At 50.1% G+C, this 25026-nt stretch overlaps 1 protein-coding gene across 4 annotated transcripts in view; it reads right to left on the bottom strand.

Annotated features, from left to right (window-relative positions):
• Positions 1 to 25026, bottom strand: part of B3galt5 (beta-1,3-galactosyltransferase 5) — a 49453-nt gene that overhangs the window by 7521 nt on the left and 16906 nt on the right. For 3 of the 4 annotated variants that reach the window (XM_063224532.1, XM_003463925.5, XM_013146102.3), the window contains 3 exons: positions 21947 to 22177; positions 20317 to 20642; positions 693 to 844 (listed from right to left, as the gene is read on the bottom strand). The gene's annotated coding sequence lies outside the window, so the exon portion shown is untranslated. The remainder of the gene's footprint in view (positions 1 to 692; positions 845 to 20316; positions 20643 to 21946; positions 22178 to 25026) is intronic. The other variant, XM_063224533.1, reaches the window with a different exon arrangement.

Genomic DNA, 25026 nt, shown 5'->3' with positions numbered 1-25026 from the left:
ATATATGATTAAAAAATGAAATCAGTGGCAGGGACGTAGCTCAGTGGCACAAGCACCTGCCTGGCAAGTTCAAGGCCCTGAGTTCAATCCCTGGCACAAAAAGGGGGGGGGGGGCTCAAAAAAACAAGTCATTGTTTAAAGCACGAGTGTTTGCTGTGTGTGACCAAGTGTAGAAGTCTGTACTCACTACTTACTGGAGGGAAGGGCCGTGGCTGAGCTTGGATCACATGCAGAGAGTTGGACCCACCTTGGGCCCTGGGGTCCAACAGGGAGCACTGGGGTTTGAGCCCTGGTCCTGGCTCTGTGTCCAGCAGCCCCCAACCTGTGGGATTCCAGGTAACTTGTGCACACGTGCATGGGACCAGGTCCCTCGGGAGCACCTTGGGGCTAGGATAAGGTACAGGCAGGCAACCAGGAAAACTAGAAGCTACATGGTCTGAAAACAATCATGGGCTCCAGGATCAGGCTTCCCTGATGTAGTCAACGGCTCCCCAAAGAAGGAAGTCAGTTTTCTGATTTGCACAGCCACCTTGGAATCTCACCCTACTAAAGACTATGATTTATACTTCAGGTTGCTTTGAAAGGTCTTCTAACTTATTTTGTTTTGCCTTCCACTCACCCACCTCTGCTATTTGGGGCAACGCAGAACCACCCATGGTAATGCTGTAACAGTAAGAAAGCAAGCAACTCACTTCTGTGTGGGTTAGAGACCCTCTGGTTGGTAACCTCAGTCACAGCTCAGATGCTAAGAGGTCTCCGGGGCCGAACAGCCATCAGCATTCCATATCGTCAGGTTCGGGCTTGTTTGTTGGTCAGAAATGATGATTCTGTCTCTCAGGAATCACTAAGAGAAAAAGACTTGTGTTCAAATCACTCATCTCTGACTTCCAGGTTCTCCCAGTCCTGTGTGTCTGTTGTGCTGCTTTCCTGTGTCACCTTGAGCAAGCACCTGAGCCCCACTCCCAAGGTCACCTTTCTCATCTGGAAAATGGGTACAATCAAGGCAGACTGAGACTACCACATGACTCACCTGTCCGTGGAGTAACAATACACAAGCACCTGGGAATCCCTTCAGGCCTAATGGTTAGGACGGCCCTTCCAAGCTCTCTAAGAAGATACTTATAGTCCAACTTCTCATCCTAATAATTTATTACATCTAAGCCATAGAGTGTGTGGCCTCAAGAGTACAGCACAGAGAAATCTGCCAACTCCCAATGCAATGTCAGCACTTAAAAACACCTCCTTGGGACGAGGCCAGAGGAGCCAGCAGGAAAGCAAACAGATGGAGTAAAATGATGGGCACTATTTGGGCACAAGAGTACCTCAACTCTTCATGAAGTCAAAATTCTGCTCCAAGCATGCTCAGCATGAAGGAAATGCAGTAATCACAGAGCCTTCTAGAAGCAGCTCACTGTTTACCAGTCCTCACCCTGATGGCAGACGCAGCCAAGCTCCTGTCCTGCTCAGGGCCCGGGGAGTTCCTGGCTAGCCGGAGCCCACTGCAAAGGTGCACAGTCCGTTGCCCTGGGCCCCCGAGACTGAGAACGCAACTCCTTTCTCTCTTTGGATCTGCCTACACGGCCAGCAGCTGCAGCTTCCGGGGGACATGGGGAGTCCTACACTCCCCGCCCCTTGACATTTCAGAGACAAACACAAAACACCAGTGCAAGACAAGATGGTATTTTTCTATTTTGCTTCCTTTCCTGGGTAATCTGGCTCGACTTCGACAGCTGCTGTAACAGCAAACTTCCCATTTTCCCTTCCTGCCTTCTCCACGGCCTCCTCACAGACCTGACACCCCCACCAACCACACAGAAGGGCACCTTGCCCCATAACCTCTCCTGCATGTGTAGCTTTTCTGAATCCTTGATTATGGTCAAACTTACAGGAGTAAGATAGAATCTTAGTGCTGTTTTGATTTTCATTTCTCTAGTGGCTAAGTAAGCTAACATTTTTCATGTCCTTATCAGCCATGTGTCTTTTTTTTCTCTTTAATTATCCATTTTCTAAGTGGGTCTCTTGCTTTGGGGCATCTAATTTTACGGAAAACAACACAGAGTTTCCTTAAAAAAAAAAAACCCTAAAAATAAAAATTCTACTTGACTCACTGAGTCATATGGTAATCTCAGTCTGCCTTGATTATACCCATTTTCCAGATAAGAAAAGTGACCTTGGGAGTAGGACTCAGGGGCTTGCGCACGGGCTTGACTATACTTCTCCTGCATATCTTCCCAAAAGAGCTAAAGACATCATATTACATACGGAGATCCACACAGATCCACATTTGCTGCCGCACAGCTCAGAATAGCCAGATTCATAAAGCCTGCATGACCGTCAGCAGAAGGGAGAAAGAAAATGTGGTGTTTACTCATGATGGAGTACTACTCTGCCATAAAGAAAGATAGCCATTTGCGGGACAGTGGATCTCAGGATTATAACGGTTAAGCACAATACATCAGACACAGAAGGTTAGATGTCACATGGTTTCTCTTCTATGAGAAACCCAAACTGTAAAGAATTTAAAGAGCAAAGTAAAGGAGAAGGGGAAAGAAGAAAGGGGAAGAAGAGGAAAGAGAAAGTCCTTTGCAAGGGACACAAGAGTCCTTTACTACAGGAAAGGTTGTGAGGAAGGAGGAAAGATGGCTCCCCGGGGAAACAGGATAAATAGCGAATGTAGGAAGAGTCCCTGGCGCAGGCCGAGATCCAGTGCCCTCTGATGGACAAGTGTCTGCCTGTGCCCCTGCACAGCAAGGGACACCGAAATCAACCTTGTAGAACCTGCCTGCCCTGTGCCTGCCGTCCGTGTAGCCAGGACAGCTGCCGGGGTGGTGCTGCAGGGGTGCTCCCAAGTCACTGGAGTGATTTCCGCAGGCGCTGCTGGAACACTGTGGGTGCCTGCCGGGCCAGCACCCTGACCACAAAGGAAACCCCCCCACCCACACACACCGCTCTCCAGCACCCTCTCGGAGGAGCTCCAGGGCTGCCCTGCAGAGGAAAACCATGCAAAGGGCGCAAATCCATTTTCTCAGAGTCGTCCAAAAGAGTGATTCTGGAGCTGAGCAGCAGTGGACAGACAAACAGCATGGCTGCGGTCAAGAAACTCCCAACCCGGCACAGCGGAGGCTGAGGCAGGAGGATCATTAGTTTGAGGTGGGGATGCAGCTCAGTACAAAGGCCCTGAGATCAATCCCCAGTACAGAAAGAAAGGCCAGAGGAGAAAGAGAGAAAAATGAGAAAGGAAAGAAGGGAGGAAGGGAAGAGGGAGGAAGAAAGAAGGGAAGGAAGGATGGGCAGAAGGAAAAGAAAATTTCTATCAACAGCAGGATGCATGAATGAAATGCTACAAAGCCATAGAAACATGAACAACTGACGTGCACTCTGTACAAACCCGACAGACGTGAAGCTGAGCAGCCCAGCACAGGAAGGAGAATGCACGCTTGGTTTGATTTCCATGAAGTCAGAACCAGGTGACACAGTGACAAAGGAAGTCAGGGCAGCAGTCACCTGGGAGGGGGGATTTTCACTCTGAGGGCTGAGGGACCCTTCCGCACAGCTGCAGGCACCGCACCCTGGGTCTCGAGGATGGATATGGACACTAAAATTCCTCGAGTCACACAGCTAAAACCTGTGCACTTTGATATCTATTTTTTCATTCATTTTAATTAAAGTCTAAAAAATTGATCTCTTTATAAGAACTGCACAAATTCATTCAGCTGCAAACCTGATTCGTTCACTGTGCATCTCACGGACCAGCTGTCAAGGCACAGGCTCCGCAGGCCAAGCCCCAGGTTTGTTCTTCCCGCCCACTCGAGGCCCGAGGGCTGCTCGGAGACACCCGGTGTTCCGGACGGACGGAAGGCATGATCTTTAACCGCACCGCTCGTTCTGTGTGATGCTTCTTACACGATATTTCCTCTATCGCCAGATCAGTCAGATTTGTCAAAGTGACTCCAGTTCCCACCCTAACTGGGCTTCCGAGTGGGCAGTGTGAAGAGTAGCTCGCTCTCTCCTTGGCCTCCAACACCCTGGCAAGGCTCCATGCCAGCTGGGCACTGCCACCCCGCGCCTGTGCCCTCCTCCACGGGTGACAGGAACATGTCTCCCCTGGAGCCTCTCTCCTGCTGGCAGCTCACATCCCCGGCCTCCCTGATAGCGGGATAGCACTGTGTGGGGGCCAATGATTTCCTCTTCCCTGGACCTCCCATGGCTTCTTGAGGGAAGTTCTTCCCAAAGCCAGTTAAGGGGAACCTCAAGCTTCCTAAATCATCCTTGAATTGTGGGTCTTTTTATTTTCCAGTTCTGGTGGTTGAACCCTGAGCTATAGTGGCTGGAGGCAGGGTGGCCTTTTTTAAAAACCCTGGCCTCTTAAAAAAAATTTTTTTTTTTTGCTTTGAAACAAAGTCTTACTAAGTCACTAAGCTGCCCAGGCTGGGCTCAAATTTGAAATCCTCAGCCTCAGCCTCCCAGAGTACTGAGATTACAGATGTGCACCATCATACCTGGCTCACAGGGCCTTTTAACACGTAATAGTGAAGTCTTTGAACTCCTTCCCCAAACCATGCTTTTACATGCACAGAGCAAAATACAGGATCACAAAGGAAATAGATTATTGGAATCTATTGAACACATTACTTTCAAAAGTGCAGCAAATATTCCATGCCCATCTCATCTGCATTCCTGAGCATAACAATGATTTCCAGCTCTGGGTCTAACAGAAACAGCCCACATTCAGGGACATCCACCAGCTACCATGAGGCCATGCAAAGATGCAAAGATGTGGGGGTTTCTTGCAGTGACCAAGTGACAGACTCCACTGCTTTGGGTCTGTGCCTTCTGAGTCACGGCATCTTGCTCCCCTCCAAGCCACACGCCTAGTCTAACTCCCAAGACCAGAGTGTGGTCTTACTGGGGATGGGGCCCCTGCCAAGGCACAGCAAAGCCATTGCGATAGTCCCTCACTGGATACAAGAGGGACACAGTCTTTCCCACAGACAGAGCACTCGGGAGGGAGAAGGCAGAGGCAGGGCCGTGTGTCTGCAAGCCAGGGGACCCAATAGTCACCCAAGACCCCAAGAAAGCAGGGAGGCCCGGGACCAGATGGTCCCTCCCAGACTCAGAAACGCCCTCCCTGCCCGGGCTTGGTCTTGTGGTCTCCAGAGCCACATCACAAAGCATTCTTATGGCTTCAGCTGCTCAGCCATGGGCACTTGGTTTAGTGTAGTTCCAGGGCAGTGCTCAGCCCCATAGTCATAGGCAAAGAACACGCAGAACTGTCAGATGCCTGTGAACAGAAGGACGGCACGTTTTCCCCATCCACGGAGTCAGATCGGGGCTCGAGGTCCTCTGCAGCCAGCCCGGGACAGGATGGAGGTACTGGCATTCTCTGAGCTGAGTGACAGCCACAGGTTGCTGCCCTGAAGGTCGTTACTGTGGATCTGGGAGGCAACCCCACCTCCAGCCACTGTAGGGAGACTCCATTTTTAAGGAACTTTGTCTTCTGCTTTGGTGGATCTCAAGCAAGGGGTCAGGAATTAGGGCTGAGGCAGAGTATATGAGTGTCAAACAATACACCTGTTTCTTAGTTTTATGAGAAATGGCAAGAGCGGCTGATTTAAAACATTTTCTACTTTAGTAAAATCAGTCACCACCTCTGCTTTGACCTCAAGCCCCACAGCTGCTGTGTGTCCTAGGTTCTGGGGACACTGTGGTCCCCACCGGCCGGGCACTGGCATCTGCACAGAGCTCCCAGAGGGCATCTTCGGCAGCATGGGGTGGGGGAGCCCCTTACCCAACCCTGTTCACCTGGCCCCTCCCACCAGCCGTCCCTGCCCTGCCCCTGCCCCGGGGCTCCAAAGCCCTGATGTCCATGCTGCACACAAAACACAGCCCAGTTCTGCACTGAAGTCTTTATGCCCCTGTTGTAATAGAAAATAATAATAATAATAATAATAATAATAATAATAATAATAAGAATGTGTCCCCCCCTCCCCTTTGAAATACTATCCAGATCTTTTTTTTCATAAGCAGGGCAAGAAGAGGATGGAGAATCCACCCAGGCACGGTCAGGGCGAGCTGCTCCAAGGCAAACTGGAAGGGCAGGGTGGGTTCCGGCGATGACACTGTGTACAAAGGGACGAGGACAGAGACCACGGGATGGCTCTGCATGGCCTCATGGGGTACACAAGTCCTTGGGACCGTGGCTGAGGCCATCAGGGGCCTGCAGACCTTGCTGGGGCTGCAGTGGCTGAGGAGTCTGGAGTCCGAGGTGGCTGTCCTTGCAGGCCACCAGTGCAACATGACAGCATCAGTCATACTGACAGAGGAGGAGAGAAAGGGTCAGAGAGGACTCATGGGGCTCAGGATGGAGGGTCCGGGAACGGGAGGCAGGGCATCAGCTGGGGCTGCCCTAATAAAAGACCACCGCTCTGCATCCCGGATTGGGGTGTCACCATGGGGAAGGGAGGGCCTTCTTCCTGGCCAACAGCTGGGGTCTCCTTGCTGAGCCCGCACATGGTGGTGAGGGGGGTGTTCAGGTCTCCTTTCCTCTTCCTGCAGGATGCTCATCTCATCCTGAGGCCCACAACCCTGGTGATCTCCTCTAATCCAACCTTCCCCCCAATACCATCGCATCAGGAGCTCACTGAGGTTCTCGCCCACCCAGAAACCCCAAAAGGACCCAATTCCACCCACAGCAAGGGGTATCCCCCCCGCCTTTACTGGGTACTAACAAACTCCTCCATATGTAGTCCTGGCGAGTGGTCTTGGAGGATGGAATTGTCTTCCCATTCCCAGCACAAAGCTTGCCCTTTGCCAAGCCGTCAGGGTGTGTCCTGTAGGGAAGTTACATTCGACCTTCCAGAATCTTCCTCCCTCTTGGAAGGAAGGTGACTCCCTGACCTTGGGACTCAGACTCCATGGAGAGGCACGGGCTGTGGCGGGTCTGCGTCTCTGTCCTCTGACTCCGCCGTCCACCTCCTGTGCAGCTTTCTCTGCGTTAATTTTCTAAACATCCATACCTTTGTCTAAGAACTTTCCTTCCAGGTTGTAATTCATGAGCAGCCAATGGCACGAGTCAGTATTTCTGTGAAACCTGCTCCTTGTAAACCTCTGATGTATTCTTTCCTGAATAATAGCCCACATAACACTGAGCGGTTAGTATTGAATAGTTTCATCCACGGAGTCAAAATGCACAAAACCATGGCATTCACAATGAATGCCAATGAAACACACTGGGTTTAAAATGGGCCTCTGATTACTTTAGTAAGCTATGAAGCAAAGCACCAGGGCCTTTCTTCTTACCGAAAGCAAACAAAAAACGAATCCATGACATAGCCCCACCACCACAAAAAAAGGATCAGCGGAATGCATTGGTGAAATTACTGATTATTAGAAAAACTGTTAGAAAAGCTTTCTGATTGCCTAGGTCTGGTGAAATGGTACCTTGAGCCCATAGAAAATGCCCTGAAAACAAAGGCAAGACATTTCTCCTGAAGGACATCTCCCTCATTGTTCAGGAATTGGGGGCCCTAATGGTAGAGAAATAAAATGCAGGCTGCCTGAGCAGGGTCCCCACAAAGGATCAGAAGGTGATGGGAATCTGGAGCACAAGCCCCCGCTGTGTGGGAAAGACTGGACGCAATCTTACGGTCATGCTAGAGCTACAGCCTGCCCCAATTTCAGCCTCATTAACAAGAGGCAGCGGAAACTGTCTTTGTGCTGCATGGACGCATCTCACCTCCCCTGCCATGAAACTCTGCCTCTTGACACGCGAGCCTTGCAGGGCTTCGCGTGACAGCTCTCACACTCGGTCGGCTGCACCCAATGTCCTGTTCATCTCTCCGGGCGACCATCCCTGCCTCTGCCCTCAGGCCACTTCTGTCCTTGTCAGCTCCTTAATCAGACCCTTGGCCTTGACCTTAGGTGCCAACCTTACTGTCCACTCCCCAGCAATGCTCTCCATCTGTTTGGAGATGTACTCAGGGCTCTGCCATACCATCATGTCCTGTGTGAATGTAATTACTGAGGTTGGGGCTTACCCCTTCCCTGTGCCCCACATCTTTCTCATCAGTAACCCAGAAGGCTGCAGAGAGCACCTTCGGCTTTTCACTGCTGTAAAAAGTATAGATGATAGAATTTAGCACCTGGAAGCCCAGTGCAGAGTTCCAAACAACTAAAGAGGCTCATGTCTCTAAGGGTGTTTATATTGTCTTGATTCAGCTTTGGTAACTCCTGTGTATCTAGGGATCTGTCCATTCCTTCTGCATTTTCCAACCTATTAGAACACAAGTTTTCAAAGTAAGTACAGATGATCTTCTGGATTTCTACAGGGTCTGTTGTGATTTCACCCTTTTCAGTCCTGACTGCATGGATTTGAGTATTTTCTTTCCTTTTTTTTATAAGGTTGGCCAAGGGTTTGTCAATTTTATTTAATCTTTCAAAGAACCAGCTCTTGGATTCATTGATTCTTTGTATTGTTGTTTTAGTCTCCAGTGTGTTAATTTCTGCTCTGACCCACATCATTTCCTCCCTGGTACAGGCTTTTGGTTTAACCTGATCTTCTTTCTAGAAGTTTAAGGCTCGGCATTAACTTGTGTATATGTGCTTGCTCTGCTTTCCTGACATGGGCACTTACTGCTGCAGCTTGCCTCCAGGACTGCTTTCAATGTGTCCCACAAGTCCGGTATATTGTACTGTCATTATCACTCAGCTGTAACTCTTCTTTAATTTCATCTGTGACTCACTGGTTGTTCAGGAGGGTGCTATTTAATTTCCATGTGTTTATGAAGTCTTGTGATTTCCTTTGCATGGCTTTCCAATTTCACTGCACTGTGGTCTGACAGTATGCCCGGGATAATTTCAGTCCCTTTACATTTACTTAAGCATGTTCTATGAGCCAGTATATGGTCTATTTTGGAGAATGTCCCACGTGCTGCTGAGAAGAATGTGTATCCTGATGTCGTGGGGTGGAACACTCTATAGACATCTACCACGCCTATTTGCTCAGAAGTCTGATTTGGTTCTAATATTTCATTATTGATTTTTTTTGTCCAGCTGATCTGTCTTTTTGTGACAGCAGGGTATTGAGGCCTCCCAATACAAGTGTACTAGGGCTTATTTGACTTTTCATATCTATGAGTAATTGTTTCATATAACTGGGTGCACTGGTATTTGTTGCATATATATTTATGATTGTTATCTCTTCCTCTTGGATTGTTCCCTTTACCAGGATGTAGTGACCTTCTTTATCTCTCTTAATCAGTCTTAGCTTGAAATCCACTTTATCTGCAAATAGAATAGCAATCCCTGCTTTTTCCTGGATTCCTGTCGCATGGAATATTGCTTTCCATCCTTTAACTTTCAGTCTATAAATTTCTTTTTGGATCAAACATGCTTCTTGTATACAGCATATTGCTGGTTCTTATTTCTCGATCCATTCTGCCAGTCTGTGTCTTTTGACTGGTGAATTAAGGCCATTAACATTAATGGTTAAAACTGATTTACCCTTGTCATGTTATTTTCCTATTATCGACTCCTCTTCCTTCTTTTCTTTGTCCCTTCCCTCTAGTTGTCTGCCTGTCCTGGTGGATTCCTTCTGTGGGGGTTCATGGAGCTTTGTTCTTATTACCCCTCTCTAGAACGTCCTTCAGAACATTATGGAGTGCTAGTGTGGTGGTCATAAATTTCTTCAGCTATTCTTTGTCATGAAAGTACCTTATTTCTCCCTCAATTTTGAAAGATAGTTTTGCAGGATGCATCAATCTGGGTTGAAAGTTGTTTTCCTTTAGAACTTGGAGCACTTCACTCCAAGCTGTCACTGACTTAAGAGTTTGTACTGAGAAGTCAGCTGTGATTCTGAAGGGCTTCCTTTATAAATGATTTGTTTCTTTTCCCTAACAGCTCTTAATTCTATTCTTATGCTGAATTTCTGGAATATTGGCTGTGATATGCCTGGATGTAGATTTTTTTGATCCTTGCTAATTGGAGTTCTATATGCCTCACTTAGTTATATGTCAAATTCTTTTTTCTCTACCAGGAAAGTTTTCTGTCACAATGTCTGTGAAGATGTTTTTAATGTCATTTGTGGTATCTCCTGCTTGTTCATTGACTCCAATTAATCTTAAGCAGCTGCTGGGTTTATTTTTCATGGTCCCTTGCTAGTTTTGAGAAATTTTTCTTTTCCTGCTCGCTAACTGCAAGCCTGTCTTCCATATTTGAGGTCCTGTCCTCACACCAGCCTAATGTGCTTCAAACATTTCCGCTGGAGTTTTTATCCTCCTGGATGTCTGCTTGAATCTGTTTTATGAATTCCATTTGTTTCCTATGAGGTAGTTCCATAATTTGCTTAAGGTTATCTATTTTTTGTCCGTGTCTGCTCTCACGTCGCTAAGCATGGTGTATAATTTGGTAATGTCTGTAATTCTTTGAGAGATTATTTCTGATTTCATTTTTTTCAGAGTTTCATTCAATTGCTTTGTTGCCACTTTGGGGAGCCCTGGTGGGGGCTTTCAGATTTTCCAGTCTCCTTGCACCCTGGGTTTGCCTTTGGGGAACTAGGTGTCTGACGCTGTGTCTTGTTTAAGTGTCTTTTCATATCTTTTCAAAGGAATGCAAAACAGTTATATACACTATCTAAGACTGTAATATATCAATTCTGTAATATATCAATTCTTAATCTCAAAGATTAAGGTTCAAAATAGATTAAAGAGCAAAGAGAAAAGAGGGAAAAGAGAAAGAGCTTATAATTAGGTTGAAGAACAAAGATGGATCTCACCAACTTGGGGAAACTGATGCAGAAAACTGAGGGAAAGGGAAATTGGGGAGATAAAAGGTAAAACAGAACAAAGCTGCCCCCACAAGGAGGTTAGGAAATGCACTCACACTCAAAAAAAAAAAAAAAATGAGAGAATGAGAAATAAAAAGAAAACTGAATAAAACCAACAAACAGGGAAAGAAGAAAAGAAAAATGACAACACAAAACAGTCCACTTCCAGGATCATCTCTGGATGCACCCGGAGCCAGCCTGTGTGGTCAGAATCCCGAATTATGCCCCCACATGTCCGCAAGCCAGCATTGCCTTCCGGTGGAGGACTGGACGCCTCAGCAGGCAGCCCGTGACCAGACCCACCAGGCGTCCGCAGTCCGGGCGTCTGCACCTCTCCAGGAGCTCACAGCTAGCAAAGTCCCCCACATCCACCACTCCCTTCCACCACCGAGTTTTTCTGCAGAGGCCTCCGGGGTCACCAGAGGTCACTGTCACCGTGAGCGCACATCTGCAGGTTCCAGCTGCTCCCCTCAGGCCATGAGTCCAGCTCCAAGTCCAGACGCCACCAGCTACCGCCTTTGTTGAAGTTTTTCTTTTTCTTTACTCTCTCTGTGGGCTTCCATTCAGACTCCGTACTCTTCCTGGGTCCCTGGGACCCACTCCCTTCCTCACTGTCTTCCTCACGGAGCTGTGTCCCCGCGTCTGGACGGTGGCTTTCAGAGAGGCTGCTTTCTCTCTGCTTGCTGCTCCACCATCTTCCTGAAGTCTCCCAGACTCGCGACTTTAAAGCCCCAATTATGCTTTCCAGTGACCCGGACCCATTTCTCCTCGGAAACCACACACCTGGTTTACACAGCCTCTCCTCAGGTGGAAACTGTCACACAACATTTCCAGTGTGTTCAGTAGTTTGGCTTTGCTGACATCTCGTGAGAGTCCGGTGACTTCCGATAGGAAGCAGAGCCTGGCTGACACGAGGAAGAAGCAGCTCACACGGAGCGGGCTGGTGGTGGGGACAGGCGACCTGCATGGCTGCTAGTCTCAGCACCTTCGGTCGTGCAATGTCCGCCTCCCAGTGTCCACAGCAGCGGGGCGCCACGGCACCCATCGCATCTCCCACTCACTCTCTTGAAAGCAGAATTTTAAAGAGCGCACAGAATGAACAAAGGATTTGTTTTCATAAGCAAGCACGTGGCTCCCTGGCATAAGTGGCAGGAATCCACACCTGTGTCCTCCGGTATAAAGGGTGGCATGGGATGCGCTTCTGAGCCCGAAGTTTCCCAGGAACTCATGTTTACACCGAGGTTTTGCTAAACAAAGCGAAACATACTAAAAAGGGATCCCAGGATCGGGACATTTGAGCAGAAGAATTACCTTTCTCTCCTTTTCCACTGCCTGCCCAGCACATGGTGCTTCCCAGAGGTTTCATATCTGTGCAAATCTGGCTGGGACAGTGGACTCCAACTTTATTCAGAGTCGAAGACTCCCCCGACTCACCTGGGGCCAGCAAAGACTCTGGAGGGGAACTTGTCTGCAGGTGTCACCAGTCACCACAGTCAAAGTTGGCCGTGTTAGGCACCCCGCGCAGGTGTGCTGATCACAGACAGAAACGATGAGACATCAGCTGTCAGACACACAGACACTGCTAAGGTCACCGCTCCCAGTCATGTTCATCAGGTGGAGAAACCAACCGATCCCCCATGAACTACTGTGTGCTGCTAGAATAACTGTGATTAAGAAAGTATAGGAAGAAACAAGAAAGCCATCATGGACTCCGTCCATCAAGAAAGGATTTGCTGGAGAGCTGAAGAGAGTTTATGAGAAATCTCAGGCTCAGACGCTCAGAAGTAGGGAAAAGAAAGTTGTTTTTGTAGTCAGCCCAAACTGAGTCAAAAGAGAGCAATGCACCTTTTGGCATCTTCTGCCAACGCCACCAAAGAAGGCTCCCCAGGAGGTCTGCTGGGGCTCTGACAATCCTCTTTCCCCTGCATGAAGTGCGCCAATTCTCCAGTTAGAAATGAGCCCAACCATCACTGTAGAGCAGCCAATGACAGAGACAAAGAGCAGAGGTCGCAGGCCATCAGGGGACTTAACGTCAGATGCAGCATCTTCCCATGTGACTTACAGAGTTCCACGCTGGCACCCGCATCCCTGGGCTTTAAGCTCCCTCATGACCACATTAGAGTTTGGACCAATCGTCTGTCCACACAAGTCCCCCCGGAAGCTGCAAAATGGTGACAAGAAGGGCATGGCCCAGTCAACACACATCTGTCACCTTTAGGTGGCATGAGAGGGGCGCTGTGGATCCTCAGAGGTCAGAGCTCAGATCTCCCATCTCTGCCTGATCCTGAGTTACCCCAGTGAATCATTTCTCTCTCCCAGCTTGAGCTCTCATGTGTAAGGAGCTGAGGAAAGTCTAGCTCCTCTCCATGTGTCAGCATTAGGGGACCACTGGGGTTCTCTGGGGATATATGGGATTGTTCGGAGGATGACGCAGTGCTTCTGGGTTCTCCACGTCGACCTCATAGCCAGACCTCTTTGAAATCCTCCCCCAAATCCCACACTTGCATGCCCTCCCTGGCTCAGGATATTGCCCACAGCTGCCTTCAAACCTTCCATCCAATCTAGTGTGATGGCACACATTCGTAATTCCAGCACTCAGGAGGCTGAGTTCAAGGCCAGCCTGGGCTACACAGTAAGATACTGTCTCAAAAAAATCAAAACAAAGTGATCCCCATCACCATGATCTCAGCACCTTCCCAGCATAGACCCAAATGCCACACAGGCAGTAGCTGGTTCACACATAACCATTGGGCAAAGGGTCACACAATCAAGAGTCAATCACTCCCCCCAAAAATGACCTCACAACAGACAAAATTCACAGCCCTAACCCAGACACTCATCCTGACTTCCTGACTTCCTACTGGCTTTCTCCCTACACAAAAATCCTCCATGGCCAGCAGAGGCCACATAAAAGTTCTCCCAGAGTCAGCCACCCTGCCACTGAAGCTGGCTGCCCTCTACTGCCTGGCCTCGAAAGTCTTGTAGCCCCAAACAATCTGGCTAACAAAGCAGCCCCTCCAGCCTCTCCTGAATTACTACCCTGGCCCTCCTCCTCCATGTACAAGCTCTTCCTAAACAACCCACTGGCCTAAGTCCATTTGAGGAGACCTACAGCCGACCCTTCTTCCTGAGGTCTGGCCCCCCGAGTCACCCCTCGAAGAGTTTCTGATGCAAGCCCACGCAGATGCCCTCCTCCCCCAGCTCTCCCTCACCATCCCCCTCCCCCTTTACCCCTAGGGGGCAAGTTCTCTTTCCAGTCTTCCAAAAATCCCCTTCTAGCCAACTCAGACAGACCACACTGGACCACGGGTCTCCCTGGTCACTCCCACGGCCTGTCAAACTGGCAGAACTCCCATCCTGGACCAGCGTCCATGACCTTACTCCCACCACAGAGTTCCCCCCTCCAGGTTGCCCCCTCCCAGGACCCCTGAAACCAAGCTCAGTGAGACCCTGGAGCACACTGGTGAGAACTCCCTTTAACTCAGGCCCAAAGTCGTCGTCGTCGTCGTCGTCGTCATCGTCCAGTCCTCCTCCTCTTTGGTCTGATTGTCATTATCACATACCTGCAGCTCCTCTTCCTCCTGTGCCTCCTCCCTGCTGGGATCTCCGACTTTATTACGAAGTTAATGGCACCTCCAGTCCCCAAATTCGGGGCTCCAGGCCACGATCTATGCTTCACATCCCTCACCCCAGATCTCCTCCTTCACGCTCTGTCTCCACTTCCGGTTCCTCCTCACCTGGTCTCTCACTGCCAGGGACTAGTGCTCATCAAATACCACAGGGGAAACCCCTGTGGGGTGTGTCTCCCCTTGGACACCCCATGGACACCTCCCGCCTGGCATCCCCTCCCAGATGGGCTGACACCCCAGGCTTTCTCAGGATCCCACATACTGAACTTCTAGATTCTGGGAGTCACAGCTACACTCACCTTTCCCTATGAAATGAGGAGGCCCCTCCATCCTCTACCTGATCATCAGGGAACGTGGGTCCTTAACCACCACTCACCTTTTCGGGCCCTGCCTGCATCAGGAGGTCTTTTCCCAGGGGTCTACCCTTGGGGAACCTCCCACAGAGGAAATGCAACATAATCCCTGAACATCAAAACTACAGAGGGCACCCCCATCCATGGGTCCCCATTGAGAAGGACCTCAATTCCATGACTATGGGGAGGCCACCGCAAAGGCCCCCTGATTCGCCTGCCAGACCCATCCAACCCATGCCTGTGTTGGAAGCTAAGTCTCCCAGCCTTGCACTGGGTCTTTCTGGATGGCCGTGACCCATGAGCTCACCCTGTGGGCCTGTGGGCTGCATGATCATCAGCCCCTATCTCCATCATCAGCTCCACTCAGCCGTCATCACCCCGGTCAACAGTGCCCACCTGAAATAGCCTCCTGTCCCCTGCCCAGCTACCCAGGCTCATGGGGAGTTTTCTTCATGCATGGCAGTGGCACCCGGAGTCACCATCCACCGACTGGACAGAACCATACCTGGCTTACTATACCCCACCCCTTCCCTGTCCTTTAGTCTACCGCAAAGGGTCCCAGTCCCACGCCACCCCCAATCTAGTTTGTCCCAGACATGCAGCATGGCCTGTCCCCCTGCTGGCAGTCCTTCCTACTGCCACAGATGTGGGCCCCACTGCAGCTGGGCTGGGCGTTTGCTTCTGCTCACCGATTCTCCACCCTCTGGAAGCCGGTATCTCAAAGCAAGTTTCTAGTGAGCTCGCTAACCTGCAAGTGTAAATTGACTCACTGATTGTGCTCCCAAACCACCAAAGCCTGGACTTGCTCATCACAGGAAAGGTGGGCTCTGTGCCCTTGTCCAGCAAACCTACAGCCTCTTCCCAAATGAGGCCAGACTTGTAAGACATGGCATGGAAAGGCCACACCATCAAGGTGCCACCCTGCTGGACCAGACCTCGCCCCCAAGCCTTTTGGACTGGCTGACCACTCTCTGGAGCCCCTGATCACTTTTGCTCCATCACTTTGTGTAGCTTTGTCCGAACACAGACCTCTTGGTTCACTTGCAGGTGACCAGTGCCGTTTCACATGTCACCCCTCCCAGCCCCACAACTTCACCCCCACTCAGCTCAAAGCCGCTGGATGAGGACTCATCACCCATACCCCACTCCTTCCCTGGTTCTCTTTTTCTATTCTCAGAACCCCAGAAATGACACATCAGATTCCCACCTCCCCTGACCCACCAGGTGCCCAAACTCCCACGCTGTCAAATTCCAAGCCCGATGCCTATGCTGCAGGACACTGCACACCTGTGCCCCCAGCTGCCAGGTCACGGCGCCCGCTTAGACAGCCAATACTCAGCCATTCTCACTCGTCTCGTCTCATGCCCCCCTATGCATTACCCCATCTAACATGGTCCCACCAATCCGCCAACCCTCTCCATAAAAGACCTAGCTCAACAAACCGGACTTGGGGGTCTCCTTTGGAATTACTCCGGTAAGTTCTGCTGGGAACTCGCAAATTCAGGCTGTGTCTTTGGCAGAGTTGTCATCATTTATGTAACAGGACCAACATCAAAAAGACACACAGAGGCAGCTCCTCAAGAACCTCCGGGTGCCCTCAGCCGCAGTCACTTTATAGGCATCTTGTAACCAAAGCTGCACACGGTGTCCTCTCGGTTCCCTCTTTACCATTTAAGGGACACACCCCACATCCTGTAGCAACCGCAGGATGGCCGCAGGATGCAGGGCTCACCTCTGTTTGCAACCACAGGATGGAAAAACTGATTGCCCAAAGTTGCTTTTGAGGGTGATGGGATCGAGCTCCTGGAACAGACTCCAACCTACCTTCCTTTGATGCCTCTTACGAAATCAAGCCACTAAAGGAGGACAGGGACACTTCCTCTGGAGCCCAAGGCAGTGTGACCTGCTTTGTCGGTGTGTGGCTCTCTTCCATCTACACAGCAGGAACATCCCTGGAACTTCCTCTCCCAGGTCCATGATGGCCATGGTGAGAAAGAGATGCACCTGAGCCTCCCAACAGGCAGAGCTAGTGTCTATCAGAGGACCAAGAGGACCAGTGGCCAGAGTGGCTTCAGTCAGCACACTACCCCTCACCCCAGCTCACTGCTCCTCCTAGCAGCATCCTTCCCTGGCAGCATGAGCAGCCTTGATGACAACAGACACAGGTGAGGGGCTGCAAGGTCACCCATTCCCAGTAAGGACTATCAGCGCAGCTCACCCCAGAAGCCTGGAGTGATTCACTCACTCCAGGAAGCAGCTGGCTGCAGACCACGACCCCCATTCCGCCTATGCAGGAAGCAGTCTTTGCTGTTTTGAAACATCTCCAGAGAGCAACCACTCTCCGATTGTCCCAAACCTCCCTCCCCCCCATTTTATTCTAGGAACTTCACTTTTCCTCCAGCACCTTCCAATCCTGCTAAAAGAAAAATCTCCAGCACTTGCAGGAAGTTCATGAATAGTGGTTCATTTTCTGACCTATAGTTTGTACTTTAAATGCAGGGAGTGGGGCGATCACCAGTTCCAGATTACAGGATTAGCTAAGACTCTAAGACTCAGGGGAGTGCTGCGGTCAGATTGCACACAGCAGTTTAACACCAGCACAGGTACAAGGTGTCACCTGGTCGCCAGGCTGGGGCAGTGCCTGCTGCCTGCTTCAGAGGCACAGAGCACTGGTCCTCTCCCTGTGGATTCCCTGGAATGCGCCTGGGATTGGCAAAGGCTCCCAGGGCCCACCCTGGGCTTCTCTCTTGCCCCCTGGGGCGGGAAGAGCGGGAAAGGACCCCTCCTACAGTGACTGCCAGGGGAAGGGAGGAAGCCACAGAGCACCTTGGATTTAGGAAAAAGCGTGGCTTCTTGTATCATCCTTTTAAAATGCCTGGTGCTCTGTGCTCTCAGTATAAGATGACACTTAAGGGGTGCATACAGCTGGCACCCTCCCCTGAGAGAAGGGTCCCTCCAGGAACACATGCTAGGGGGAGGATGCTTGCAGAGGACGGTCACACGCACGAGAAAGACACTGTGAAACCAGCAGGAAATGTGGCTCCAACCACAAAGGCTGTAGAGAGAAATAGGAGACTGGCCCAGCATCTACCTTTCAGGCAAGCTCGGTACTCTATGCTCTGCCAGGTCCCAGCCCCAAAAGGAGGCTGGGCTACCCTGCCCTCAGGAAGCCCCTGGAGCCTGCGGGAACTGCACCTGTGCTTTGGTCTCCCCCACCCCAATAAGGCAGAGGACGTAGCAAACAGAGGGGCCCAAAACCAGCAGGAGCTTGGCTCCCCCATATACAGCCTCCTCCAGAGGAAGACACGGGAGGGGGCAGAAGGTGGCCTCGGATGTTCTCTCAGTTCCAGGGCCCCGTGATTCTACAAAGGAGGGTCCCGATTCTGCCTGGAGAAAGGACAGTGGTAACAGTGTGGCCCTGGAGAAAATGGGCCAGTCCTTGTCTAAGGCCCAGCAGGCTGCTCTCCTGGATGACACTGTCTGAGGCTATCTTGGTGGCCACATCTTCCAGGCTTGTCCATTGGGAAGCAGCAAGAAGGAATCCAAGGATGACGGAAAGCGTTGGGGTGCACGTTCTCCACTAAGGTGCTCCAGCAGATGCTCCCCAGCAGAGCTGCAGATCCAGCTGGGTTCTGGATTCTGTGACCTCTCTTGCCTCCCTGGGCTGGGCAACCATGGTGAGGCTTCTTAACCCATCCCATCCTGGGGTGCCTCTTTCTATGACTCATTTAAGGAAGTTCGTGTATCAGCAGGGGAGCGATTCCTCCGGTGAACTTACCAGGTTCTTTCTGTGCACTTTCTCGATCGATTTCACAATGACTCTCTGGGACTTTCCCATCCCTACCTAAAAACCACGGACCCATGGGGCAGAGACACTGGACAAACCGTCTAACGGTAACCATGTCGGTGTGTCATGTCTCTGGTTTGTGATGGTCACTTGCATGGGCGGAAATTCCAGAAACACCTTTTTCATTTCTGCAGCTTAAAATGTCTCTGTGCTGGTTACTGAACAACAGAAGCTAAAACCCAGGCCTAGCAACAAGTTTAACCTTGGAGTCAAAGAGAATCAAAGCTGTGCAGAGCAGAGGGACAGAGTCTATGGGCGCAAGCGTAGCATTGGAAGTTGAAGGCAAATAAAGGCAGAGCCAACATTTGGTTGGGGATCGGTCCCAGGAGGTGAAGATGAAGGGGACAGGGGATACCTGCTTAGGAAGCGGTACCCATACTGTAACCAACCGAGGCAGTCGGGAGCGCGGCTGGCATCCCACAGCACACGCATTCCCCAGTGCAGCGGATGGACCTCCTGGCTCCCACGCCTTCGCCCTCTGTGACATGGCAGAGCATCCTAAACCTTGCTTCCCTCAGCCACGGTGAAAACCCACCCTCGGATTTCACCACACATAGCGGACCCTCAACTCCAACGGAGAAAGATCTCCAGGACCTCAGAGATTCCAGCTCCCCGTAGTTAGAATCACCAGCAGCAAGCAAGCAAACAAAAATAGTAACAATTGCTGGACCATGAGGGAAGAGGAGCCCTCTTCCACTGCTAGTGGGAATGGACAGCCCCTTGGGAAACCAGGGTGGACTAACTCAAAGGATGGAAATAGAGCGACCATGTGAACTAACTACCCCACTCTTCAGTGCACCCCTGAAGGCCCAGGATCTTCATTTGCAGATATGAGTGATCACCAGCAAAATGTGGTCACCCAAGAAAGACAAGTGGAAACCAGGTTGGGGCACTGGCAGATGGACCCTCACAGCAACAAAGGCAGGCAAGGGAAGCAGACTGAATTCGAGAAATGGGAGATGGGACGGAGCCACGTTCCCCAACCATTCCATCTGCACCCCAACTCTTCTACCCTCTGGCAGTGAGACACGAGCCCCGTGACCAGTGTGCACCTTCCCTCCACCCCAGGACACACCCTGCTTTCCAGCCTTGAACTATCACCCATGATTATATCATAAAGTCAATTTAATGAGACCAGATGCTAGAATTGATTTATATGAGACTTCAATAGTACCACACAAGGCAAGGTGGAGCCTAGGTGCACACTGAACCATGTGAAAGAAATTTATTGTAGCTCAAGGGAGTTTGTAAGACACCCAACGTTGAGACAGCCAGGCACAGTCACACACACAGAGAAGATAAAGACCAAGTGTCTAGAGCTCCACTGTTCACCCCCATCTTAACCCTCTGACTTTAATGCGGTTTCTAAAACACCTGGGCCTCCATCTCTTAGGCAGCAACAATATCAGCCTGAATCTTGGGATTTTCAGGAGGGCAAAGTAAATGGAAAGCAATCTGAAAGCACCTGGTCAGATAGGAACCACCTCGAAAATCCAGGTAGTTGTTACCTTAAATCAATGAACCTGCATGTTTGGAACCTTGATTGTAAAATCCAGGTACCCACACAGTGTTCTGTTAACTTTCTTGTACTTCTGGGTTGCGTGTCAGTGTAGAACCTGGGCAAGTCCATGCGTCATCTGTGACAGTCTCACACACTGGACTTACCATTCCCCAGCACCCAGGTGCAGCTTCACAAGGTGGAACACACAGCATCGAGATGCCTCTCCTGCCCGAGTCCCTCCTTACTGAAGGGTCGTTGTGCAGGACTGTAGTCCACAGCAAGCTCTCGCGGCCCTCGGCAGGTAGGGCCCTGTCAAAGTTCTTCCCCTCTAGTGAACCCGGCTCCTGGCTCCCAGATCCAAATAGCTTGGCCTCCTGACCCAAAAGCACAATGCTCACTCCCAGCGGATGTGTTTGGGTCACAAAAACCTGGCATGGGAAGGGTCACATCGGCCTTGCAACACAGCTCCGGAGTCCAGGAACCCTGCGACCTAGAAGGGAAGAAAGCGGTAGGAGATGTTCAAGTATTTGCTGAATGATCATCTGAACTGTCTGGCCTTGGCCCCTTCCTCTCCAGTACTGTCCCTGCAGAGGACCCTGCTTTGGTAAGCATCAATGCAATTCCCTGCACCTTGGGTCACAGTTGAGACCTCAATGGTGCCCTGATGCCACAGTGTCCCAGGGCAATACTGCATCAGCTCATGGCTGGGGACTTAGCTCAGAGGCACAAGCACCTACCTGGAAAGCACAAGGTTGTGAGTTCAATGCCTGGTACCAGGGGAAACAAAAAAAGATTGTATTGGCTGAAGACATCCTGGTTCCTGGAGAACCCAGTAGTAATAAAAAGTTTCACTGTGGTGAAAGGGCAAAGTCCATGACCTGCCGGCTCTCCCCCACTGTCCCCATCAACGTAAAGACCCTTGTCACTGCCCTATGATTCATCCCATGATGTGACCTCATCAGCATGAGACCTTCTCAGCAGAAGGCTGCTACACGCTCTACCGGGCCACCCATCCTCCCTCCAGTCACTGTATGTACCCCATAAATTGTGGCTGGCATGGGTGTCTTTGTCTTTGCCCATCCTGAAGCGCTGACCTCCCAGCCTCCTGGTCATCTACTAATAAATTTCATTGTTCCAACACCTCTGGAACGGGCAGTTGGGGATTCTGGCCAGGTCCCCAGTGGCTTCCTCCCCGACTCCCTGCTGGCCATGAACTGAGCGACTTTGTTCCACCAGATCCTTCCGCTACACCCTGGAGCCAGATAACCATGGACCAGTTCCTCAAAACCATGAGTGAAAGAGGGACTCTGCTCCTTTAGATGGGGGGTCCTGGGTTCTGCTCTCAGGACCAGAAAGCTGACTGATATGGCTCCCCATCCATAGATCCAACACTCCACAGACACCTCCAATTCCACTCCTTACTCTCCCTGACAGCCGCTCAGGGACATGAGCAGTAGGTCCACGCCACTGCCACCCTCTCGGGTGTTTCTGCCTTGGCTGCCTCCCAGGGAGGACTCCTCTCCCAGGTCACTTCGAGGCGCTCACAGCTTTGCTGCAAATCCACAGAAACCATCCTGCCCAGACCCACATGAGCACAGCCCAGCTCAGAAGGTTAAAAAACAAGAGGATGCAAACAGCACAAGGGCCAACACTGGTGCACACACGGTCAACCATCTGTCAGAGGCGAGTCAGAGGTTCACGGTGACTCTCACTGCTTCTCACTTGAAAGCAGCAACCAGGGAAGATGCCAGGAATGGATGAAGAAGCGGGGGTGAGGATTTCGAGTTCACTCACCTGGAGTCACAGACGCCCCAGCAGCTCCGAGTGCATCGCAGTGCAAGGAAGTGGTGGCCGGGGTGGCTGTGGCTGGGGCGGTCAAGGGGGTGTGGACAGGGTCACGTCAAGGGGGCGTGGACACAGGGTCACGCAGGTGTGTGGAGCGCTGTCCTGTGGCTTCTGGGTGTCCCTCACATTCACTCCGTATCTGCCTGCAGACACATCGCTCTCACCACCGACTGCTCTAGACTTTGGCAGGAAAATCACAGATTAATATGAAATGACCTACAGTAACATAAAACACTGCAAAAGCTCATCAAACGTGTTAAACATTGATAGGCTTTCTGGAGAGTCCTCCTGCCGCCTGCAGAGGCGCTGCCTCGAGTTTTACGAGTGTCATTCTGAGCGCTCCTTGGTAACCCACTGGGGAGGGTTTGGCCATAAAAATCAAAGCTAGAAACTTAAAGTAAGAATTTTATTAAGAGCTTATATTCTATTTGGATTTAAAGACCCATTGGTAAAACCAAAACTCAAGCATATATTCTGATAAGTGATTGAGAAGCATCATTTTCAAATGTGAGGGTCAGCTTGACACAGTACAGGGCAGGCAATAATTAATACTAATAAGCTGGCACAAAAGTTACTGGAGAGTCTGTCCCGGGCCTACAGGACAGTGAGACCCCCACTGGCCTAAGCGCTGGGGTTATAAGGGTCTATAAAGTTCTGGTAGGAACTCAAAGCAAGATAATAGAGCAGCTGGGGACTCTGGCTCATGCAAATTCCACGTAGCTCGATTGTAGGACAGTGAGTAGATAATGGGGTTACTACCGTGATTTCCTCCTGTGTGCTTTACAAAACTGCACCACTCTCCAATTCTCGAAGCTTGACTGCATCAGAGGCTCGCCCACTGCTTCCTGAGCCCACTAATCATGCTGTGCATCTAATAAAGGCCAAAGATCCCAGAGTTGCGTGGTCCTAGAATGTCACTGGGCTTTGATCAGGCTGGTGCCCTTCATAACTAAAGTGTATGTATTTTGTCGTGTTTTATCCTGTCTTCACACCTCTGAGCAGATCGGTGGTCCTAGGCTAGGGCTCTGATAAGTGGCCTCCACTTTGGAGCATTATAATCTGCTCAGACAAGGCTACCCGGAATGGACACCACTGGAGGACAGAGATGAAGTCAGGACCTCGTGGGATGAATAACAGGAACGCCCAAAGAGTGAGGTCAGTATTTACCAATGCCGGTGGGTTTGCAACCAGGATTAAAAATGGAGCAGGAAGGACCAGAGATTTAGCTCAGCAGTTCAAGTGCTTGAGTTCAATCCCCAGTTTAAAAACAAAATGCTGCAAGATTTATCAGTTGAGGAGCAATTTTACAACCAGTGGTTTCATGCCTTGGTAAAGCAAGCAAATATTACAGTTCCAGCCAGCAGTCTGACTACAATGCTACACGATATTGTTAAATGCAATCCTTAGTTCCCTGAATATGACAAGGTAGATTTAGAAAACTGGGATCACATAGGAGGCTGGCTACAGTGAGCCCCACAGCAAGCTGAATTCTCCCTCTAGATAACTACTTCTGGAGCCCGAGGCAACTTCTGAAGAGGAAAGGAAACTTACCCAATTGCTTTGCAAATTGGAACATCTCTTGACTGCAACGGTTACCAGTTAAGAAACCCCCAGACCGAGGAGGAGGAGGAAGAGGAGGAAGAGGAGGAGGAGGAAAAGGAGGAGGAGGAGGAGGAGAAGGTGGAGGAGGAGGAGGAGGAGAAGAAGGAGGAGGAGGAGGAGGAGGAGGAGGAGTGTGCACTGTCACCTTCTCCACCCAAGGGCGCACTGTCTCCACCCAAAGTGGCTGCTACTCATTAGCAAAGAGTTTTAGAAAACACATTGGCCTGGGAAAAAGTTCTGACTTCCCTATACTCTTCCCTGTAGGTAACACTAAGCATCCCGACAACCTTGATCAGGCTAGTAATGTACATATTCCCTTTCTTTTATTGTGTTTTTCTTTTCCCCCTTTCAATTTAAAATTTTAAAACATCTAAAACAAACTTTTGTGAGCAACGGGGTCCAAAGTCCATAGACAAGTGATCTATTAGAAAATGTATTACAGGGAGCATACATGGAGACCTTGAAAGAGTTTTTTTAAATTTATAGCAGTGTAAAAGCAATAAGCATTCAGCAAAAGCCATCTTCAATTTCTGAATTTCCCCAAGCTTGCAATAAACAGCGAGCTTCTCTGCTGGTGCCTTTTAAACTGTGTTGTTTGGTTAAGACGTATTTGTTGCCTGCTCAGGTTCCACAGTTTGAGGTTCAAATACGCTCCTTGGTTATTGAACAGACTGAGGAAAACCACGTGAGGGGCAATACTGAAATCACACTGGCTATGCTCCCGCCCAGGAAACTGCAAACGCACATGCTCAAGGCTGCTGTCCTGCAGCCCTTTACACACAGTGGGCTGAAATTCCCTGAGCCTGGGCCGCAGTCCGAGATGATGGAGCTCCAATGCAAACTTTCCCTCAAACCTCAGTTTGTGGTTCGATTGCAAGAGGCTGTAAAAAGACAAGTCTCTAGCTCCCAAACTGAAGGTGTCTAGGTTCTACCACTGGCTTATGAGCACCAAACCAACAAGCTATGGACCAGTCGGATTGGCTAATGATACTGGGATTATGGTAAAGCATGTCAGCATACTGGGTCACCGTGGTCTTACAAGCTGGCTTTGATGGCACAGGCTGTTTCCAGCCAAGTCCAAAACAATAACGTTTTCTAATTAAGAGATGTGCTTGGTGCAAAATTAAGTTAGGAAATAAAAGCTTTCATATGGCTGTGACCATTTGTTATTACTAGTCTCATGGTTATATTAAATGTACTCACGCTGCCAGGGGTACAGCTCTTCCAAAATGTAAAACTGGGATTACTTTTGGTGGTAACCTTTTTCTTTTAGATTCAGGTGTCTACACCCTTCTCTTGTGCTCCAGCTAAGTAACAGAAAGAGTTAAATCTGTTAAATCAATATGAGACTGCCAGTCAAATAATAGCCTTTAAAAAAAAGTATATGATAAAAATTGTATGTGTCAGTCTGTCCTGTACTAAGATGG

Source organism: Cavia porcellus, unplaced genomic scaffold, assembly GCF_034190915.1.
Source record: "Cavia porcellus strain 051 isolate PalLab524CR breed Dunkin Hartley unplaced genomic scaffold, mCavPor4.1 scaffold_15, whole genome shotgun sequence".
Classification (NCBI taxonomy): Eukaryota; Metazoa; Chordata; class Mammalia; order Rodentia; family Caviidae; genus Cavia; species Cavia porcellus.
This window is presented reverse-complemented; position numbering and strand designations above follow the sequence as displayed.